We start from the raw sequence: 19,373 nt of genomic DNA on the forward strand, positions 1-19,373 counted from the left end.
TATTTCTTAAAACTGGAATTAGCAATGCCTACGAATTAAAAAAGGGAAGCCTCGAAAGTAAATAAAATATTTTTGCATGGCATGAAGAGTTGTTTAGTTTAAGTACAATTTAATTTAAAAGCAAACTTTTTTTCTAACAAAAGGTAAATCAGGAAAAATGCAACAAGAACTGAGTAAAATAAAATGCTCTTTTCAGAAATGATCTTCTGCAATGCTTAACACTGTTAGTACTTTCATTTATGGTTGTAGATAATTTTAATTCACTTTTATTTTTCCTTTTGAATTTCAGAATTTGCACATGAAAGGATGAAATGTTGATTCATATGTTAATAATAGTGTGAAATAAGGTGCTTTGAGTCTGCAAAATGCACATTTTGTAAATAATTTTAATTTGCTGGAACATCTCCAGTTATCAAGGATTTGTAAAAAAAAAAAAAATCAGGTTTCTTGGGGCAGATACTTCCTTCAAGTCCACTGCCTGGAGGATTTGTATAGACTTATGTTGCAGAATTGCAGCTTATTCTTAGAGCATCTTACTTATCTTGTTTTCTCTTTAAATCCCCATCCAATGTACGCTGTTTGTTTAAGAAAATTGCAGTGTTTTCTCATTTCTTTGTGAAGTGAACCATAGCTTCAATTATTTTTATTTGCAGAGATGTCATGGATGCACTTGCAGCTTTTTGGGGAAAAAAATTCTTAAGACTGGGCAAGATTTGATGACCAGGAATTGAACTTTTGTTATACCTGCCAAATTGAAAGCAAACAAAAAACCATTAGAAGAAATACAATTATTTTTATGGTAATAAAATGTGCCAAATGACATGAAAACTGATTATTTTATCCTAAGACTTTAACAATGTTGTGATGTTGCACTATTGTTAAAATCTTACTATTTGTAGACTTCTTGTTATTGTATATCTGCTGTTTTCTTTAACAGTAGTGTGTCATTTGCACATCATTTTCACCCCCACTGCTGTACCAATATCATTCCATGAATCAACCGAAAGAATTGTCACATATGAGAAGTCAGAAAATGTATCTTTCAGAGGAGATTATTGAAGTTCATACGCTGTGCAAAAAAGTAATGTAGATTATTTGTGTTTAGCTTAGAGTATGCTATGGCCACAGCGGTCCATATACTGTGGTATAGGGCTTAAAAATGTGTAAAACCTGTAATTATGCTTATTCAGCAAAATATCTGAATGCCTCAATTTTGCACAAGGAACGCTGAATGCAGATAGGTTCACTCATAATTATCACCATTTCCATGTAATTATAGCAATTAACATTCAGAAAATGGAATATTTTGAAACCTCCATTGTTCATCTTCATGATATCTCTTCCATCACAAGCACTCTAGTCAATCTTTCCCCCCCAGATTTCTATAACTAATTCTGCTAATAAAGATGTAATGCATTAGTTATTTTAGAACCATAAAATTCAGTAGGTTTAAACAGCATTTTAACTATGTTACTTTAAAAAAAAACAACTTTACATATTTCTCAGTTGCACTTATTCTGTAGGGCCAGGGAGCACAAATGGAATTTTAGGAACTTGTAGGAATTCAGTGGGAGGAATAGAAGTTCTGTCAGCTAGCAAAACTCACTTAGGTCAGTCATTTTCTCTTAACAGTCCAGTTTACAGCTATGTAGTGTTCTTTTATAGGATGAAGTAAAAACAGATCCCTCTGTTAGTCTAGGAGAAACAAAAGGATATAAATCTAACAAATAATACAATAAATCACATGATGCAAATGAGAAGATATCTTCTATGGCTCAATAGATCTCTTCAGAATTATAGTTTAGCTTTACCAATTTTCCATAATAACAATAGGCAAGTGACATATTTTCAAACAAAACAGGAGTGCAGCCTTCTACCAATGTTATTTTCTGACCAATCCAAAGCCTTTTTTTAAGTTTAAAAAATGCATGATACTAAAGGCCCACACATGGCTTTGCAAAGTGCCAACCCATGTACTTTTTTTTTCCAGCTAAAAGAATATTTTTAAAGCACATTAAGCACTGAGGAAAAACATCTATTACTGATAATAGATGTATAGATAAAAAAGCTCAAAAATTCCCCTAAAACTGTCTTTTAAAAACACAGTTTTTATTTTGTTATTTCCACCAAAACAGCTTTCAGTGGGGAAAATGTACAGCACAGCTCATGAATTTTACTTCTCCTAAATACAGTTCCACAATTGCAAACTTATATTTCACTCTTTGGACCAAATATTAAGCACAGGAGATTATGTTTCAAAAAAATGTTTTTTAAGTTCCTCTTAAGACTTCCTTTTTCTATTAAATTATATATCTTCAGATTCATATTTTATTAATTTATATACTGGGGCTAAATGTCATTTCTAAAGCAGCCAATGTCTGGTCATTAAGTCAAAGTATTTATTAATTGTTCATGAAAATCAAATTACTTTTATTTTTGCATAAGATTTGACTTAATTGCATGGCAATCCACATGAACTGTTTCAATCATTATATTTTGTTCCATAAAGCTCCTGTATTTGTTTATCTTTTTTCACAGTTAGATATTCCCATTAATGGAGAGCAAATGCTAGCTAATAATTTTTTAGATATGTTGTTTTATTATTCCAGTTTATTTGTTTATTTATGTCCCTACAGTTTCTACCTTTATTCAGACAATTAAGTAACGTCAAAAATAAAAGCTAAATGAAATGTTAGCCTTAGATTGAAAACAGCAGCTTGTTCAGTAATTTCAATGAAATCATGATTTCCCTCATAATGTCTACTCAAAGAAAACTCTTGGAACACTACCATAACTTCTGAGTTAAAGATCTAAAGTTCAAAAATGAAAATTTGTGTTTCTCAGATTGAATGATGAATATCTTTCTGTCTTTATAGTCCTGATGTTGTATCATATGACATGGACATTTTAAGTTGCTATTTTATAGATTAAAAAAAATCTTGTGTATTTTTTTAGATGCATTGAAATGTAATCTGTTTCCCATACCAAGTCTATTCAACTATCGTTTCAAAACTGTCTGCTACTGAAAATATAGTTTTTTAAAATCTTATTTAAAATATGTTTGCAAAGTAATTCAACTGCTGCAACTGAAAGCTGATCATCTGCTTAGGAAAAAAATTGAAGATTTATGAATTGCTCTTATAATAGTAGTAAAATAAAAGATGCTTCTTTCATTCTATAGAGATACTGCCATGTACTCTTATTGTAAAGCAAGTGTTAGAACTAGCACCTCATTAAAACAGTGACTGATTCTAAGATAGAAGTACAGGATCTATGACTTTCCTGTCTACTGAATTTAAAGTTTCAGCTATTTATTTTTGTCCATAATGGTTAGAATTGCTGGAATTGTCCAGCTTCACCACCCCAGTAAAAAGAAAAAAGGAGAGGAAAGCCATTTGATGATTCAGAATGGCACCCAAGCCACTAGGAAAATATATCTACATTTTCCTATAAATTAGGAAAGATTGTTACATTGTTTTATTTTCACAATCACGAGATTATGAAATACATTAATGATTAGCCAAAAATCATTAAATGGCTGGAATCCTATGGAGAGATTAGAATCCAAACGTATCCCACTCTACTCTCTAAACTAACTAGCTAACTAACTAACTAGTAAACACTAACATTTTTCATCCCCTATTGTCTAAAATAAAAAACATATTCACACAGAAAACTTTTGCTTGATTTGGATATTTGTGTCACATAATCAATAAGTCAATCAACCACATGTGTAGCAAATATCTTAATTCACCAAGGTTCATTTTTCATGATTATTTCAAAGCAATCCAAATTAAGCTGGAAAAAAAAGAATGGAATGTTTTCTTCCTTTTAAAGTATAGAACATTTATCATAGAAAGTGATTGTAGTGGATGTATATCTGTTGTTTTTTTAAAAAATTCTGCTGTAATTCTGTAAAATATTTGGTCCACTAAATGTCTTGAGAAAATTGCTGAGCCTAAGCCAGTATGGGAAAAAAGGAGAAAGAAAAATAGAATTCTTGTGAGTATGGATAACATGTTTTTTAAAAATTAATTTTTATATATTTGCTTGTTAATTATTATAGCAAAGAGCAATATTAATTTTTTCATTCCAATCCTCATATAAAAATATCAGGTTCATTCTTCTAGCCAAGTTCAGCTGGAGTCAATGGGCAAAAGAAAGAACAAATAAAAGTATCATATTTATATTGTTTAAAATGTGAATAAATAGATATGTCCAATTCACAGCAAATTTTCAAGGAAGGGAAACAAACATTATCTATAATAAAATGTTTACAATCTGGTCTTAAGCATTTCCCTTCTACTCTAAAAAAAGATATAAGCAGTTTCCCCACTTTTCACATTCACACATTGTATTGACAAACTGTCAGTCTAAGCTTAGGGCTGTCAAATTCCTGGCCAGTGGGCCAGATGCCTCATGTGCTGGCCACTCCCATTTTAGCAAAGGGGGGGAAAGTTCCAATATGTCATGTGACACCACCATGACAATATTAGTTTGATACCCCTGGTCTAGCTCTTATCTCAGTAACAACAGTAGTTGTGCAAAGAAGAAATCAGTGGTCCTTTAGATGTTGCAGATACAATCCCCAGAAGCTCTCATGAGGCCATGTCAGCCTGTGTTGTTGAGAGCTGCAGTACTGGATTGCTCAGGTTCCCCAGCTTATTTATTGCTACTACATAGTAGAAAAATAGTAAAACAACGGTGTATTATGCAGTTCCTCCCCAACCTGGTGTCCATTATAATTCAGCTTATTGCTCATCCACATAGAAGGGAAATCCCTGGCCTTGGATTTAAGAGTTCTTGTACATAGGGTAGGACAAAATTTTCTTCCACAAAATGCATTTCCAGATATCAATGCTGCTCAAAAAAAAACACTACTGCTCTTATCCTCTGAACTGATTACTTTTAGGAAGGGTCTGGTGCAGCTAGGTGAAAAACTGCCATACCTGCATGACCTACTGTTTGTGATGGAAAATATCTTTTGCTCACATCTAAGGAGGGGGAAAAAGCTTACAGTAGGGTTTTTTTAAAGTATTTGCCTGGTCCAGAACACTAAAAAGAATTGCATCCCAAGTCCCTGGATGTAGAAAAGAAACTGAGACTTAACAATTCTCGGCAAAATATGCAACTCTAGCCATGGATATGATATACAAGTCAGTAATGGTTGTGCTGATGATTAAATACTTAGGGATAAGTTTCCTGAAAAGAATATTCCTTGTTACATTGAGATAACTGTACATAAATATTAAATGATGAAAACGGTCTCATTTTTATAGGTAATATGTTATAACTCATATTTGTGTCTTATCTACAAATAGCAGGGATTCCATTTATTTGAATTTAACCTTGTTTTCTTCTGATTGCTACAAATCCTGAAAGGGGGAAAAGTACAACAGTAGATGATGATGATGATGATGATGATGATGATGATGATGACGACGACGACGACTTCTTTTGCCACAATATGTCTTTACTATTCAATTTCATGGCAGCATTTTATTGTGAATTGCTAAATTACTGTAATAAGTTATCCTTGTTTTTGTTCTTAAAACCAAGAAATGTATTTTCAGTGGGAGATAAAGGCATACACATCTTGTCAAATGTCCTTCTACTGCTTTTACAAATGCCCCATATTTTAAAATGGAAAATTTTGCTAGTTTTGTTGAGCATATTATTCATCTTTTAAGGACGGCTGCTGGGCTGAAAATAATACTCATATAAGACACTGCAAGAGTACTTGCTTGCATTATTTATTAGGAATGACTTAGTTTCATCATTTTGTATGCCAGCTTACCCCTTCTGTTATAAACCATTAATAGAATTTCACATATAATAGTATTCATTATCAATGTGTTTGTATGAATGTTTCCATCTCAGCTTCATTTTAACATCATGAAAAGGAAACATGATGTTTCAAAATTTTCCTTTCCTATCCTTTTCTTTCTTTCTTTTGAATTCTGTTACATTTGCTGATCAAGTAAATATTTGTGCACAAATCAGCATATAAATATGCATGTTGTAGCTGTATTGTACAATTGTTCAGCATCAAGATACTTGTTTATTTTCTGTCAAATATCTGTAAAATAAATGGCATTGTTCTCCATTTCCGTCTGCCAGAGTAAGCAGAAAAGTAAAATAAATGTGTAAATGAGTCATCTGTGTCTCATTTCAGTTCTCTGCATGAAGCCCCTTTGCCTTCAACATTGCATACATATCAAAATCCCAATTTATAGCAATTTTTAGTTTCATTTCAAGGAGTAGGGGAAGCTGTAGAAAGAAATATTTAGAATGTTGAGAAATAAGAGAGACCATTTTCATCACTTGCCTTTTCTTTCAATAGTTATGTTGTAGACTAAGCATGCTTGGAGGAATTGCCATGAGACTTTTCTGGAATCAAGCCCTGAGTTAGGAGGCTAAGCCTAATGATTTGAAACAAGGCTTACTTCACCATTCCATTTTACAATAGCCTTTCTTTTTCAATAATTGTGGTCTTACATTCTTGACCTGTGCTTGCCCCAAATCAGCAACAGCGGGACTGCAAAATATTGCTGGTTCAACCTTATGAATTTAGCTGTGAAGAAAGGCTGCCAGGCCATCTTTCTCAGAAATGGCACTTTGTTTTGAGCTGGTTGCCATGAATCAGGCTGCTGTCTTAGGACTGGAGTCTCAAGTACCCAGTGTGGCATCCCACATACCTATGGCCAACTCTTATCAGGCTCCTTATCTGATTTTAAAACAAACTGAGTATTTTCCAGCATCTTAATTTTCAAACATGCCTCTAAGCCCCAAATTAGTTCCATGAGCATTTTGGGAATTTAATGTTTTAAAAGATCCCTGGCCATAGTCTGATATTTGTAAGTATGATAAGCAGCCTACAAAAATAGCAAAAGCAACATTAGAATAAAGTAGGGGGGAAGCTATACAATTACCAGTTAATAATGTGATAAATTTATGCTTTGTAACCAGTTATGTTTCCTATGGCAGTCATTTCTTCAATGACAAGGCTCCCCAGTAGACAACAAAAGATTGAAGACCCCTATCCTAGGGCTTCCTCAGTATCACTGGAACTTGTGTATCGCTCTCTTCAGTAAGTTTATTGTAATCTGGTACAACAAAGACCTGTAGATCTCATTGTGTTCAATACAGAAGTATTATTTATAAAAGCATAATTATTTTACCTTTATAATACTGTAGCTTTTTCCCCCCGCAATGTACCTTGAGGAACAGGGGAGGAATTCTGGAAAGACTAGGTAAATTAGACTCTTTTCTACTTATTAGGCTGTTAATGGCCATGTGAAAGAAATTTGGGGCTTGAAAGGAGATTAATGAACACAATACACTGGTGACAGCATGTTTCAAGTGCATAGCCTCAGTGTGATCAATATCTGGAGAAAAACATTGTTCATATTGACAGTTAACATCTTAAAGTCCTCACCAGCTCATGCCCCAGCCCCTAACTAATCGTGGATGATCTCAAGAATAACTAAGCAGAATTGGACTTGATTAGTATTTAGGTTTGATTGGAAAGTATATCAAACATCCCTTAGGAAGGCAGTGGCAAACCAGTTGTGTGCATTTCATGAATAAAGGCAAATATACGTGTCCCAGGATAATGTTGTGGGACCCAGTCTGGGTCGGTCACTAGGACCAGAGGATTAGTTTTTTGAGCTTTCAGACTCTTGCTGGAGCCCATCCTCAGTTCCCTGTGAAAGTTCAGAAGACTAAACCTCTGGTCCTGATGACTGACCCAGATTGGATACTATTTGCTCCTGTTTAGAAAGCAGCACTGAAGTCATGCTCAAGAAGTCTTTACCTTAAAACTCATCTAAGATTCTGTTGCTGTGAAAACCATAAATTAATTTTGTACCTGTAGTAGTATTTTCTTTTTGGTGTCAGAAATGTGTTAATTAATTAGGTGACACTACCCCCACCCCCCATCCCATCAGTAGCAACTGATCAGATACAAACTTAGGCAGTCAGGATGACAAATAGAAATATGCCTCAAAACCTATTTTCAATTTAATCCATTATTCCGGCTACTTTGACACTGCAAAATTACTTAGTGGCTTGTTCTTGCAGGACTGTACATTTTTCTCAGGAGGCCATTGAGTCGAGCACTGGATACAATGTGGCTGGTAGTATTGGACAAGATCTCTATCACCCCTCAGCATTGGCCATGCTGGCTTCAGTCAATGGAGATGAAGTTCAATATCTGGATGATGCCTGCATGCTAAGCAACTCTGATATATCATGTTTAGGAGTTATTCTGAAGTTCATGGTTTTAAAAAAGAGTCCACATCAGCCACTACCATTCTAGAATTTCTAATGAAATGAAATCTGAAAGAAAGCATTTTGACATTGCAGTAACAAAAAAACAGAATGCTTCTCTTAATACTTTTTACCAACAACTTGCATCCATATGTAGTTTTCAGATATGTTAGATATATAGTTGAGTAAAATAAGTAGCTAATTAATTATTTCAGGTTAAGAACAATGGTATTTGTAGTCCAATTCATCTGGAGAATAGGAAATTTGAGAGTCTACTCTGCTTATTATTCAATGGTAGTTCATAAACTATCAGGCTGACTAAAAAGATCCCAAAACTCATGTATTCTACTAAAATTCAACTTGATTTCTGCAATTGCTCAAAGTGTGCCTTTTATAGCTATAAAAAAAGGGAAAAAACATGTTCCTAGCTTTACCTTCTATCTTGGTAAACATTCTAAGTATGAATGGAATGGACTAAGCATCTTTTGTAGATGTATATTTATGTTTTATCCTAAATATATAAAAATGGGATTTATCAAAATGCTGAAAAATATTGCATATATGATTGGGATCGTCTGAAGAAGAAACGTAAGTTTAGCCTGGATAGGGGGGGAAAAACAGAAGCATAAGAAGACACTTGAGGTAGGTGATTTAATTTATTTGTTAATTTTTTATAACTAAATGACTGAAAGAAATAGTTTAGCTACCTCATCCTTTGGATTTTGAATAAATAAAGAACTACATTAACTATACAAATTCATTTTAAAATGTAATTTTTGATTCAAAATGATTCCATGAGATTTATTGTTGCCATTAATCTCCCCATAATATTGAGTTTAAAAGATAGTTATGGAACAATGGAATGCTGGACATTCTTAGGAATCATATTTCAGCCCTATCTATACTCAAAAACTCTAAACAATCCACAAATAATGTATAAATAGGCATCACTGATAATTCGACCCAGGATTGGAATTCTATCCATTTTTTTAATGTGTATCATGTTTGCATATATTCATTCAAACAATCACTTTGTATAAAAAAAATATTGGCAAAAAAAAGGTAATTTAAATATGCCCTTTGAACCTTTCCTTAAGATAGATATGTCCCATTATTTCATTACAGACAATGCATTATGCTTCACATTTTTATAAACTGTTCTGAAATAAAACCTCAAAGAAATCCAACATCCAAAAATTAATTGTATCCCTATATTTAGTTTTACATAGGGTCTGCCATTATATCTATTCATAGCAAAATAACCCAGTCTGATTTTACCAATCAAAATACAGGTAGTCCTCAACTTTCAACCATTCATTTAGTAATCGTTCAAAGTTACAACAGCAATGAAAAAAGCGACTTATGACCATTTTTCACACTTACAACTGTTGTAGCATCCCATGGTCACATATTTATGAAAGTTGCAATATCCTGGAGTCATGTGATCACCTTTTGCAACCTTCTGACAAGCAACGTCAATGGGGAAGCCAGATTCAGTTAACAACTATTACTAACTTAACAACTGCAGTGCTTCACATAAAAACCATGGCAAAAAAGGTCATAAAATGGGGCAAATTTCCCTTAACAACTGTCTTCTTGGTAACAGAAATTTTGGGCTCAAGTGAGGACATAAATTGAGGATTACCTGTATGACAAATGTCCTGAGTGAGAAAGCAATTTGAAGAAGGCAAGTGGATATTCATGGATGAAATTTAAAAGATATTCATATTTCCCACATAAGGGAGATACTTTTGGACCCAATTTCAGTGCCCTGGAATAAAGCATACGCAGCCTCAACTGTCTCATTTCAGAGCTAAATGTCCACAAAGCTCTCATTCCCTTTGGATTTCTAGAGTGTTGACATCCTACAATTGTGCTGGAGATGATCAAGAAATAATAGAATTATATTTCAGTGGCGTACATTCAATTGGGAGTGTCTCTAATGACCAGACAAGAAAGTCAACCCTTTGTCCAAAGTCAATCTTTGGTCATAGGTGATATGATACATTTTATTATAATTTGCTTATATGCCTCTATGTTTTGTGTCCATGCCTGGTTGCTTGCTATTTTGGCTTATTATATTAGGTGATTCTTAATTGTTGAATTAATTGCACCACCATATAATGTTTCTAAAAACTTTTGCTTGAATTTGCTTCTTCCATTAAAGATTAGCAATAATATGTTATTGTTTGGTATTGTACTGGTTATTGTATATGCTGGTAATGTTAGACAGTATGTTTTCCTGATTCTCCACTGATTAGATTCACCTCATGTAGTACAATATTGAGTTTAGCTTCTTGTGTCATAGCAGAAATCTCTATGGACATTTTATATTTGCTTGGATTATGTATTTAATCTAGATATCATTTTACCTGGGCTTACAATAACTCCAGTTAATCTTTAAACTATTTACAGCAAAACACCTTTCCCCATTGTATTCCACAATATATCATATAAAGATCCAACTAACATAGCCGCTGTTCTTCCTTTGGCTGCTACTCCTGCTAGTCAAAGTGCAATCTCACTTATTTGTAATTTGGCATTGAGGGCATAACATCCTGTAGCTATAAAAGTCCAGCTAATTGTAGCATTACATCACCTCCTACATCACCTTCCAACCCCAGTCCCCTGCAGTCAAGATATTAAAACTACACTGATACATTCTAGCTGTCCAACGTTTCTATTTATTTCTCCATCTCCTCTGCAGTAGCCAGAGATATGATACAATACAATACAATACAACAGCAGAGTTGGAAGGGACCTTGGAGGTCTTCTAGTCCAACCCCCTGCCTAGGCAGGAAGCCCTATACCGTTTCAGACAAATGGCTACCCAACATCTTCTTAAAGACTTCCAGTGTTGGGGCATTCACAACTTCTGGAGGCAACTTCTGTTCCACTGATTAATTGTTCTCACTGTCAGGAAATTTCTCCTCGATTCTAAGTTGCTTCTCTCCTTGATTAGTTTCCACCCATTGCTTCTTGTTCTACTCTCAGGTGCCTTGGAAAATAGTTTGACTCCCTCTTCTTTGTGGCAACCCCTGAGATATTGGAACACTGCTATCATGTCTCCCCTAGTCCTTCTTTCTATTTAACTAGACATACCCAGTTCCTGATAATATCTGATCAAACATATTTTACAGGTTCTTAGGTTGACACTATTGGGAAATTATTGAAATTTTCTCTTTCATAACAATCGTTCTGCATTTCTGCCCAAAATTTGGTATTGTGGTCCAATACATTGAAGTTAAAGATACATCCCCCCCACAACAATTTTAAAAAGTGGATCATTTTCAGTGAAATTCAGTAGCTTTATCTTGCAAAGTGGATACAAATCCCACTCTATTTGTTTTTCAAAACTAAAACTTTTGTTTTTTCCATTCTAAACAAGACAGCTTAAGCATCAGATTGAATAAGAAAATATGTTATGTATTTAACAATGATTTAAGACATTCTTAAGGCATCACATCAATTTTCTGAGCCACATTTGTGTTAGGCCAGTACAGACATCTACTGATATTCTCTTAAGTATGTTGTAGTTAATAACTTCAACAATTTGTCACTGGTTGTACCTTTCCTTGATCCTAATGTCATTTCTTAAAGTGAAAGAAAGTGTATCTTGTTGACTGCTTTTTTTATTTAAAGAACACATTTCTATAAATGTTAACTGGGAATTCAAGGCTTTTTTTAATTTAAAGAGCATATTTCTACACATGTTATCTGGGAATTCAAGGGTTCTTAACCCATGTAAAAGGCATAATGTCAGATAGATCACATAGTTCCAAAGCTGCTCTATCCAAAAGCACTTGGGCTTTGTTTTTCTTGAAGTCACTTCATTTCTCAAGAATGTCTTCAAGAAAAATAAAGTCCAATTGTCTTTTGAAAAAGCATCTTTGGGACAACCATGACTTGGACAACTGAGAATCTCCATAGTTCAATAGCTCATATCCAACACAGGTGTCATGTTGCATTATGGAAAAGCTATTTGCTACTTTTTTAAAAAAAATGCCTTTAAATTTATAGCAATCAATCTTCTCCTGAAATATTGGACTACACAATGTCCTCCAAAAATTTCCAAGTGGCAGCCAATCTAATATTTTCATTTGTTCAAAAGCAAATGCAACTATTTCTACATTAATTAAAGTACCTCTGGTTAACCATATGGGTGATCAAAATAAATGCCTGGCATTCTTAAAGAGTTTAATATATATTTTTACTCATACCCAGGTATCATAGATAATCATTGTTGGATATCATACTTGAAAATATCGTAAATTCTACACTTTGGTGCTAAAATTTCATTACGTTAATACTTACAATAAAATTTTCAACTATGCAATATCCTTGTCCTATTATTTCTTCTACTGAAACCATTGTAATATTTTAATGGGATTTGCTAAACTGTCAGTTGCTAAAAGACACTTATTTTCCTCTTCGATGGATCAGAGAAGTTATCCTTCATGTATAATGGTAGTGTTTTCTTCTCTGTCATAGTTACATTCACAGCAGCTATGTTATTTTATATTATTTCTGTTGTTTTAAAAAAAAAATTGATTTTTTAAAATTGATTTTATTAATATTTGTAGGCCGCCCTTTTCCCTGAGGGGACTCAGGGCGGCTCACATAAAATCAGGGAGGGGGAATAACAAAACAATGACAAAGACACATATAATAAAAGTAATAAGCAACATACATTCATCATTCGGGAGGGGCGGCTATCCTTGTCCCCAGGCCTGACGGGCTAGCCAGTTCTTAAGGGCTGTGCGGAAGGCCTGGATGGTGGCGAGGGTACGAATCTCCACGGGGAGCTCGTTCCAAAGGGTCAGGGCAACTACTGAGAAGGCCCTCCTCCTTGTGGTTGCCAGCCGGCACTGGCTGGCCGATGGAATACGGAGGAGGCCCAACCTGTGAGATCTAATTGGTCGCAGGGAGGTAATTGGCAGAAGGCGGTCTCTCAAGTATCCGGATCCACTACCATGTAGGGCTTTATGGGTGACTAATAGCACCTTGAAGCGCATCCGGAGATCCACAGGTAGCCAACGCAGCTCGCGGAGGATAGGTGTTATGTGGGTGAACCGAGGTGCACCCACAATCACTCGCGCGGCCGCGTTCTGTACTAGCTGAAGTCGCCGGATGCTCCTCAAGGGCAGCCCCATGTAGAGCACATTGCAGTATTCCAGCCTAGAGGTCACAAGGGCCCGAGTGACTGTTGTGAGTGCCTCCCGATTCAGGTAGGGTCGCAACTGGCGCACCAGGCGAACCTGGGCGAATGCCCCCCTGGTCACAGCCGTCAGGTGGTGGTCAAACGATAGCTGTGGATCCAGGAGGACTCCCAAGTTGCGAACCCTCTCTGAGGGGTGTAAAATTTGACCCCCCAGCCTGAGTGATGGAATGTTTGTCGAATCTTTGGGAGGAAAACACAACAGCCACTCGGTCTTTTCTGGGTTGAGCACAAGCTTGTTAACCCTCATCCAGTCCATAACGGCTTCAAGGCCTCGGTTCATCACGTCTGCCGCTTCATTGAGTTGGCACGGGGCGGACAGATACAACTGGGTATCGTCCGCATATTGATGGTATCTGATCCCGTGCCTACGGATGATCTCTCCCAGCGGTTTCATGTAGATGTTGAATAGTAGGGGGGATAAGACCGAGCCCTGAGGCACCCCATATGTTAGGGGCCTAGGGGACGATCTCTGCCCCCCCACCAACACCGACTGCGACCTGTCCGAGAGGTAGGAGGAGAACCACCGCAACACGGTGCCTCCCACTCCCACCTCCCGCAGTCGTCGCAGAAGGATACCATGGTCGATGGTATCGAAAGCCGCTGAGAGGTCAAGGAGGACCAGGATGGAGGAATGTCCTCCATCTCTGGCTCTCCAGAGATCATCGGTCAATGCGACCAAAGCGGTTTCTGTGCTGTAACCGGGTCTGAAGCCTGACTGGAAGGGGTCGAGATAGTTTGCTTCCTCCAAGGACCGTTGGAGCTGGAAGGCCACCACCTTCTCAACAACCTTCCCAAGGAAGGGAAGGTTGGAGACTGGGCGATAGTTATTAAGAACAGCTGGATCCAGAGATGGCTTCTTTAGGAGGGGTCTCACCACCGCCGCTTTCAGTGCGGCGGGGAAGTTCCCTTCCCAAAGAGAGGCGGTAACAACCGCCTGGATCCAGCCTCGTGTCACCTCACTGCTGTTAGCAACCAGCCATGAGGACACGGGTCCAGTACGCAGGTGGAGGCACTTACAGCCCTCATGGCCTTGTCCACATCCCCGGGGGTAACATCCTGAAACTCAACCCAGAGATGTTCTACTTGATCCTCTTGTGCCTCGGCTGGAACTGCGGGGGTGGAGTCCAAGTCCGACCGAAACCGAGCAATTTTGTCCGCTAGGAATTGGGCATAATCCTCAGCTCTGCCCTGCAAGGGTTCCCCCGCTTCCCTTTTATTTAATAGGGAGCGGGTTATCCTAAACAGGGCGGCTGGGCGGGACTCAGCGGACGCAACCAAGGTGGCTATGTGAGATCTTTTCGCTGCCCTAAGAGCCCTGGTGTATTCCTTGGTGCAGGTGGTTACCATTGCTCGGTTCGATTCGGACTTATCGGACCTCCATCGGTGCTCTAGGCATCTCCTCCGGCGCTTCATCTCCCGGAGTTCCTCGGTGAACCAAGGAGGTCTCCGGGATCCGCCGCCTCGGAGGGGCCGTAGTGGCGCAATCCGGTCGAGGGCCTCCGATGCTGCCGAGTGCCAAGCAGCAACCAGAGTCTCTACCGGACTGTGGGCGAAAGTATCAGGAATAACCCCAAGCTCCGTCTGGAACCTTAATGGTTCCATAAGTCGCCTGGGGCGGAACCACCTGGTCGGTTCCTCCTCCCTACAGTGGGGGTTTGGCCTCCGGAAGTCGAGCCTCAGTAGGCAGTGGTCTGACCACGACAGGGGTATGATATCGTTACCCCCTCAGACCAAGGTCACAGATCCACTGCTCCGAGAGGAATACGAGGTCGAGCATGTGACCCGCCGAATGGGTTGGGCCCCGAATTACTTGGGTCAAGCCCATGGCTGTCATGGAAGCCATGAACTCCTGCGCCCCATCAGAGTTTTCACCGAGCGACGGCAAATTAAAGTCCCCCAGGATCATCAACCTAGGGAACTCAATTGCCAGCTCGGCTACCGACTCGAGGAGCGAGGGGAGGGCTGCTGCAACGCTGTTGGGAGGCAGGTACGTTAACAGCAAACCCACTTGACCCTTGAGGTCCAACTTTATCAGCAGAGACTCACACCCGACAAGCTCCGGAGCAGGGACCCTACGAGGAACTAACGACTCTCGGATAACGACGGCCACACCCCCACCCCTTCCCTGGGCTCTCGGCTGGTGCAGCACCTGAAATCCTTCTGGGCACAGCTCTACAAGGGGGACTCCTCCCTCTGGGCCCAGCCAGGTTTCAGTAATACATGCCAGGTCTGCCCTCTCGTCTAAAATTAAGTCCCGGACGAGAGGAGCTTTATGTACCACAGACCTGGCATTTAGCGACAACAGCCTGAGTCCAGGGTCCTGATCACTTGCGCCATCTGGTCTCGGAGTGGGACTCATAGGGCCGGAAGGAGGGATCTCTGTAATGTAGCGAACCCTCCTTCCCCGATAATGGCCTGCCCTAAAGTCCCCGCCGTATCTGCCCCTCCCTGTTACGACCGTAATACCCCGACCCTCTCCCGTGTCTCTAGTCCCCTCAACCACCCCCATGGCCCCCGCATCTCCCGGCAGGTCCTCCGAATCACACATACTCATACACTCCCCCAAACAGTCCCCACGTAAGAGTTAAAAAACACAAAAATTTACAACAATATAATAATAAAAAAGTTTTATTATGTTTTTATTATGTTTAACTGTTACTACCAGATTCCTGAAATGGGCATCCATATACAATTATTAAATAAATAAACAAATACCTAATGCTTTTGTTCATAATACAAAACCTTGATGGAAATTTAAGTCAACTGGGGTTTATTCTAGGATTGTTCTGTTCATCTGGGCCTGGTTTTTTATGTTCTCAAGATTTGCTGTTTTGTATATTCAGTAGGAATCACTTTGTATCCAAAAAGTAAGTATTCCATGATTTTTAGTCCCATGGCTGCTTGTTTGTTTGTTTCTCAGGTTTAAGTACACCTGACCCTAAACATTTTATTAGATCAGTACATAGGGAAAAACGTGTATGAAGCAGAATATATATCAACATGTTTGTGGCAAATAAATTACTCACAATGAAAAGCAAATACTATTTACTATATTTATAAAATAACAATTTAATAAATAAATACTAACTGAAGTATAAAAAATGACAGAGATTATGAAGCTAATCTAATCTGTATGAGAGACAAGAAAGAAGAAATGGTGGACGGCACATAGCAATTGTAAAATAACAATGTTTTCATGTTTTTATTTTATTTTACTTGAGGAATGGGTACAATGTAGATTTCCTAAAACAGTTTTTTTAATATTGAAAAATTATGCTGTTGAACATTTTTACTAAAATAAAATATTATTATATTGTTATCCTGCCCTTTTAATATCCAGATAGTCCTCGTTTGATGTCTACTTGTTCAGTGACTGTTGAAAGTTACAATGGCACTGAATAAGGGAACTTATGTTGGGTCTTCATACTTGCAGTTGTTATGGCATTCCTGTGTTCACATGATCACAATTTGTACACTTGGCAACTGGCTCACAATTATGACATTGTGGTATGCTGTAATCAAGTGAACACCATTTGCATCCTTCACAGCAGACTTATGACAAGACAAGCCAATAAGGAAACCAGCAGGAGAGTTGCAAATAGTGATCACATGACTGCGACCATGCAGAATCCATCAGACAACAGCAACTGGGACTCCCAGGACTGCTGTCATAAATGGGCAGTCACATGACCTCATGGATTACAACTGCATCACCTATAGACAGAGTTCCCAGTCTCAATTTCCAACTATAAGCAACCATTGTATACCAAATGCTTCTGCCTCTTATTTTCCACACAACAACCCCAGGTGCATTAGCTGTTATGCAGCCTAACCTTTGGTGTTTTTGTTAACATTCTCTTCCTACACAAAAAAGATTTCATTTATTCAACTTATTTCCAAGTTTAGGAATAGAGATGTAGTTGTCAGAAAAAGGCTTGTAGGCAAGTGGAGAATTGGTGTCCTTGCCAATTTTTATCTCTTGAAAATATCATGAACCTCCTTATAGTGAAACCATATCATTATAAAGAATAGGATTTCTTCCAATAATAAGGGGGAAAAAAGACAAGCAAACAGAGCCTTGGGAAGCCTTCGGAAAGAAATATATTATAAATAATAGGAGAGAAAGATTTTATTAAATCGTAGGATTCCCAAGGAATCACTTTGTAATGAACCTTAAGAGAGAAGACTGTATTTTCAAATTATTTAAACTTCTCTCTAAATAAATGTTCATGTACAGTAGTAATCATCATCACATGTTAATGCTGAATGTCTGGAAACAATTGAAAGAGGTTGCTAATCTTGACTGAGCATTGCTTAAAAAAAAACACCATGTAAATTAAATGTTTATTAGAATGACAGTCATTGGACAGAGCAGAAATTCCACGGGATTAGTACATTGATAGTCCATTTATCCTTTGCACTTAATTATTTACAGCACACTCAGCACACGATCTCCAGTAAGGGAAATCGTGGGACCGAAAGGGATGCCACAACATCTTTCCGCCTTCTCTAGGTGCACTCACATTTTCCGCGCATTTCAGCCCTTTCTGTGATCTTATTTCAGCCTCGCCCAGGATCAGATCTTCAAAGATCTTCTCCCACCGTTGACTTGCGCTACTGCGATTTCTTTATGCAATTCCCTCCAAAAAAGGAAAGTATAACGTGAGACCACCCCCATGCCCCTATCCCGCCGGCACAAAGGCAGGAGGCATTCATCCCTAAAAGGCTATGTCTTCAGGAAGCGCAATTACGCTCCTCGCGTGTCCGCTGCTTCCTGAATTATTAATGCTTCCCACAGCATCGTGAGGAATATTTGAACTGAGATCAAGTCGTTGCTCTTTCCAGAACAAATGGACGGGCTTACTGCGTTCGTAGTGGCTCCTCGATTCATTTTATATGGTTTACCCAACCCCGTGTACCGATTCCCATGACACACTAAACCTTCTACTAGGCAGCAGGCTAAGTTCGACCCGGTCACTAAAATGCTCTGAAGTTGGCTAGTTTATAACTCACTCTATCGCCAAACAAAGGGCTTTACTTTCCAAACTTTCAGGATTATCGTTCATTTTGTGATTTTTAAGCCAGTCCCTTCCGTCAAGCCTTCCCAGGATAGGGATTAGAAATGTGCGCGTGGAGATCACGGTATACACTCTTTAAAATGTTAGAAGCAAAGATAAACCGATTTAGGAAACGAAGGGAGCATGCATGTTCAGTGTAAATCAGTGCTTTTCTTCATGATAGCAGTTTTCCAATACTTAAAGAGCTGTAACAGGGAAGAGGGGCTCGATTTATTCTCCATAGCATTGAAGGGCAGGATAAAAAGCAAGGCTGGAAGCTGGTCAGAAGAAGATTCAACCTGGAACTAAGAGGAATTTCCTGACAGTTAAAACAACAACAACAATGGAACGTTTTGTTCCCAGAGTTGCGGGTGTTCATTGCCGGAGGTTTTCAAGAAAAGATTAGACAATCATCTGTCAGGAAATTCCTCTTAGTTCCAGGTTGAATCTTCCAGGTTAAATTCTGCCTTGGCAGAGAGTTAAACTACAAGACCTCCCAAGTCCCTTCCAGTCGTATGATTCTAAGGTGTATGGACTTCACTTCCCATAATTCCTCAGTCAGCATACTGGTTGGAGAATTTAAAAAAAGTCAAACTTGAAAAACATTCATGTAAACTTTCGCGTTTCATTCTGCGATCCGAGAGACGTGATAAATTGCAATTGTTTAATGCGGGAAAAGAGGGAGAGATTTAAGCTGAGCTGACCGTGCGATCCTTGCTTCTTCCACTCGCCTCGCAACAGAATCCGCAAGCGGGACCCAGAGAACGCTCCCGATTTTTTTCTCCTCCTCCACGGAGGCAAAAGCGCTCACAAGGCACGCGACA

The 19,373-nt window shown here is 38.3% G+C and overlaps 1 long non-coding RNA gene across 1 annotated transcript; it reads right to left on the reverse strand.

Moving 5' to 3' along the window:
• Positions 1-23: 23 nt before the first annotated feature.
• Positions 24-19,373, reverse strand: LOC116511940. Its single transcript, XR_004255800.1, has 3 exons — positions 19,254-19,373; positions 1,607-1,695; positions 24-744 (listed from the first exon to the last, which is right to left on the reverse strand). It is a non-coding gene; the product is annotated as an uncharacterized LOC116511940 (long non-coding RNA).

This window comes from Thamnophis elegans, chromosome 8 (assembly GCF_009769535.1).
Source record: "Thamnophis elegans isolate rThaEle1 chromosome 8, rThaEle1.pri, whole genome shotgun sequence".
Taxonomy (NCBI): Eukaryota; Metazoa; Chordata; class Lepidosauria; order Squamata; family Colubridae; genus Thamnophis; species Thamnophis elegans.